Below are 5,202 nucleotides of genomic sequence, written 5' to 3'. Positions count from 1 at the left end.
TTTCAGTATATTATTGTTAGTGTTGTTTCTTGTTTTTAGCTGTGAAAAAGCTCCAAAGAAAATATTAAAACAGCATATGCAATTTATATCTTACAGAGTTGAGATCTCTCATCTTATTTACAAAAAGTAATATTAATAATAATATTCAATTCAGTTTTATTTACATAGCGCCAATTCACAAAACATGTCGTCTCAAGGCACAAGTCAATTCAGTCGCATTATACAGATTTCAAGTCAGATACATACATTCCCATTAATCCTAACCATCAAGCAATGCAGTCGGATTCAGTTTATTATTCAAATTGGGTAAAAGTAAGTTAAGTAGCAGAAATCGCCAAAACACAAGAGTCTTCTGCAGAAATATAAGAGCTATTTGTTATGACTTTAGAATGCATGTATAATTTCTGTTTTGCAAACTCAAAACTGGAGGAGTTTGTGAATGTAAAAGCTGTGCCTTAGAAGATGGATCAACAGAACGTATCGGCACACTGTTATTGGTTCGGTGTATTCTTCATTGGGGTAATTAGAATAAGACAAAGACGCCAGCATCACACCTATGTGCAGCACATAGCTTCAGATAAGATGCTATAAGATAAATAATGCCATAGACTTTTGTCCACTTTAAAATAAAGGCTCTATCTCTTTTCTTAAAATGTAAGACAGGTTTAACAGGCTAAAATACCTTCCTAATTTAACATGCTGTGAAATATACTTTAATAATTTGTATGTAAATAACAAAGAAAATAAACAAGTTGAAAAAATAAGCAAATATGGAAACTGGTCCAGATTAAGGCTCAGATTGAAAATTTGTTGACCTACTTTTAAGAGATGATCTATATAATCCTTGAGCAGCCTGAGTGAAAGACACATTTAAAGACAGTAAAACTGTAACAGATGTAAGACAGGCTTTATGGATTCCAAGCAAAAAAAAAAAAAAAATGCTTTCTGCACAGGAAACAAATGTTACATACTGAAGAGAAATTGATTTTTAAGAATAGATGTAGAAATACTTTGAAAGTGATTGCAGTGATATTTATTGATCTGTAGTTTAATTATTTAAAATATGAACATCTGATTTTGGGTCACAGTGCAGGGAATCTGTCAAAATAACATTATAAGTGTACTTTTCTTTACTAGCTTTAAAATCAGCGCCGCGCCAAAAAATCCTCTTTAAGGTGTAGTACACTGCATGAACCCTAATCAAAAATGTCTTGCCTTTACTTCCCCTCCTGTGCACCATGTGCAAAACCCCCCATGTGGCATTAAAAACACTTGTCTTGTTTAAAGATCATCTTATAGAAAGCCTGTAGGGGAGTCTGCCAGTCGGATCTGCATGCTTCAGTGCAGTCGTGGGCATGTACAGTTGGTTGGTCGTTTGGTCCTTGGCTGTAAAAAACTTTATTTGTTTGCTAAATAGTGGGAAAAGAAAATAACTTTATATCGGAACAAGCCAACTTCTTTTTTTTTTATTATTTAACTGAAAAAGACATTTGCGATCTTTAAATCTGAGATTTAAGGAGAACATTGTTATCACTTGCCTCAGCCGCTTCTTCTGGTGTATGACCTAATGCTGTGAAGACCTTTTTTAGACTAAATAAATAGATTCTGGCAGTCTTATCTATCTCAGACAAATCTATGTTCTCCACATCCTCATACACTTTTCTTTCAAACTCTGTCATCACAGGACCAGGTTCCACCACTGTAGTATGCAGTATTATTCAGGACATGTAATCGCTCAATGATAAATTTCATTTCTTGTACTGCCAGATGCTCACAAAATCCTGCCAGAGCAACCCTGGAGGCAGAGTAGATGTCATTGAACATAAGTCCTTTGTGGAAACTTTAGGAGAGTTAATAACAACATCAGATGTGTTTTTCAATTATTAGGTTAGTCTGAAATTCAGTCAAAAAACACACCTTGTATTGCCATGACACTGCCCATTACCACAACATGGCCACTCTGTCTTTGCTTCATGTCTGGCATCACCTCTGTCACCAACCTCACTTGGCCAAAAAGGTTGACGTCAAGGAGCTCCTTCATTTTAGTAATACTTTGGCACTCGAATGGCCCAATGCCAACACTGGCATTGCTCACTACAAGAAAACAATGTCCTCTTTCAATAATCTCTGCTTGTTTAGTGATGTTCCCTTTGAACATTCCTTAGCGAAGGAAACAGACTAAGGACATCCACTTGTCAGTTGAAAAGTCTGTTGATGCACTCTAATGAATTCTTCACTGTAGGCATTCAACTTTATTTTATGCATCACCTGCTGCTTTTTCCAAAGGGTCACATTTCTCAGGGTCCCTCATTGTGGCAACTACTGGCTCAGACAAACACACAGGATGTCACTCATTTTAGATACTTGTCCTTATCTACTGCATATGTTTTTAGGTGCAGCAAGGAACATTAAGAACTGACCTTTAAACTGTTTGGTCTCATTCTTGGCCAAGCGTACTGCCTCAGCCAAGCCAATGCCGGAGGAGCAACCTGTAAACAGCACTCTCATGGTCCCCACAGTGTCAATGTTGAACCTCAAACCTAAAGCGGACTCTTTATAACTCTGATAAATGAAAAGAAAAAAATAGCTCAAAGAACCTTGCCACACTGTTATGGCTATTTTGTGCTTCAAAGTGTGAGAAGCCAAAGGTTTGGAATAACTTACTTAAATCTACTGGTGTTTTCCCTATGCTCTAAGTGAGTCAAAGCTTGTAGCTTTCCTTTTTTTATTTTTTACTCACATTCATTGCTCGTTGTAACAACTAAAATATGATACATATAAATTCAAAAAGACTTTTAGAACATACATACAAATTTCTTAGAGTATATAATAGGAAAGGTACCAATAACAACATTTTTTCTGTTTATTTAAAAATAAATCCTTACCCTCAAAAGAAACAATTATTTCATATGTTGAAATAAACTTTATTTTTATTGTTGGTCACCAATAAGCACATAATCTGTTTTTTATGTGCAAAGAGCACATTGTTCATAACCTGATTAAAGTCAGTCAGTCAGTCATTTTCTACCGCTTATTCCATAGTGGGTCGTGGGGAAGCTGTTGCCTATCTCCAGCAGTCTATGGGCGAGAGGCGGGTACAACCTGTACAGGTCGGCAGTCCATCACAGCTTGATTAAAGTGTGGTGGAATATTAAAGGTTAAAGGTCAAAGATAAACTTTATTATCTCTGAGGAGAAAGTTGTGAGGACAGCAGTCACATAAAAACAATCACACAGCAACAATATTAAAAGAAGAAGAAATCTAAGTTCTTCCTCATATTTTCGAGTTCACCAAGCTGACAGAAACATAAATATGTTTTTTTAGTCTGATTGTTCTATACCATGGTGTCCTGTACCCCCTTCCTAGAGATAGCAGGGAATATTCTCCCATAATGGATGGCTGGGGTATGTCAAGAATATTTTAGCCTTCTTTAAAAATCTAGTATTGTAGAGGTCACGCAGTTCGTTCAGGGATATGCCAGCAATTTTACTGCATTCGTTTAAAATACGCTGCAGATGATTCTTGTTTTTATCTTAAAGTTACGCCAGCAGATTAAAGAAAATCACTAACAACAGCCCAGTGAAAGACATCGTAAACAGCATGCATATTCACTATAAGCATTTGTGTATAGTTTCGGGGGGGGAGTACCAAAAAACTACTACTAGGATACTAAAAGTTAAAGTCCTTGCAATAGCAAGGTCGAACATCCCCTTAACATAAAATAATAAAAGATCCTAAAGTGCAATAAGGCAAATGAACAAAAACCAACAAAAGAAAAGTCATCCAAATGAGAGGTTCAGCAAGTAAAAGCAGAGGCAACATCAACAAATGTTCATGACCAAATGAAATAATATATATATACATACACATAGGACATAGTGTACAGGATACATATAAATTGGTCAGGTTTGCACAGGAATATCCTGCACTGCATAATGAAATCTTAAATTATTAAAGAAATTGTTGTTATTTTGTAATAAGACAAGAAATAGAAAAAGTCATGTAGACCACCTCAGACGTGGTCCATTTTAAAAACTGTTGTACAATATATTGTTCTATCTGATCTGGATTTTTCTGCTGATTTTAATCCTATAACCATGGAAATTTTGTCTTAGAAAGGTTTGACAAACCACAAACTGATTCAAATCTTCTTCCATTTAAGAATAATCCTGTTCCAATTTGAATTAAGCATTCTGGGTTATGATGGTCTGTATGCCAAATTATCCATTGTATAGGTTTTTATGAACAAAATGTCGATTTTACCAATCTAAGCTGTGGTATAGAGGCCCATTGCCTATGCATACCTAATCATAAAGATAAACTATGACTATTTTTGTCATTCTGTGTTGGTTTATTGATCCACTATGAGAGTTGTAGTTTTTGGTTGACAACTAAACAAACTTTGGAAAAATTATCATTACTGTTAATGTTTTTTTCTTGGTGGGCATTTTCCATTCTGAAGGACATTCTGTGTATCTTTTAAATTTAGTTTTTCATCCTTCAACACTTCATGGCATCTTATTTAAAATACGAAAATTTCCCTCTACTGTGTACACAAAAATTCTAAATATTTCAAAATGTGCTTTATGAAAAACACCGCCCCGAACTCAGAAAATGTCACTCAGTGCTGCCGTTCTTGCTTTCGCCACTGGAGGGCAGACTCATCATTCCATTACTCTGTTATGCAATGAGCGAAACTACGGTTCTTTTTCGAGAACCGTATCTTTAGGCTCAGAAAGAGTGAGCTTTTGTTGCCTCTACACTTCCTGTCACTGTCAGTGATATTTCTTAAAACAGATAGTTCATCACTCCCGGAGGCAGATTATTTTACTGCAGTATACAGCTGCATTTGTCATTGCAATTGTAACTTCCAATGAAATATGTCCTCTGCATTAAACCATCCCTTAGGGAGCAGTGGGCGGCGGTGCAGCGCCCGGGAAGCATTTCGGGTCTTGCTCAGGGATCCAAAGTGGCAGTCTGTGGGATTCTAACCAAGGTACTTGCAGCATTTCCAGAACGCTAGTGCTCTGCTCTAACCCTAGCGTTAGGGTGTGGCCATTTTAGAATGGGGCATGTTTAGGGGTACTAAGTAAAATAATACACTGATAAAGTGTGTCCATGTAGAGCCCACTGGTGGCCACTGTTATACTAAAAACCACAAGGATTGGGGATACCTCTCTCTGTCAGACTGATTATAACCAG

This window comes from Girardinichthys multiradiatus, chromosome X (genome assembly GCF_021462225.1).
Source record: "Girardinichthys multiradiatus isolate DD_20200921_A chromosome X, DD_fGirMul_XY1, whole genome shotgun sequence".
Taxonomy (NCBI): domain Eukaryota; kingdom Metazoa; phylum Chordata; class Actinopteri; order Cyprinodontiformes; family Goodeidae; genus Girardinichthys; species Girardinichthys multiradiatus.
The sequence above is the reverse complement of the archived record's forward strand: the minus strand, read 5'-3'. Positions refer to the sequence as shown.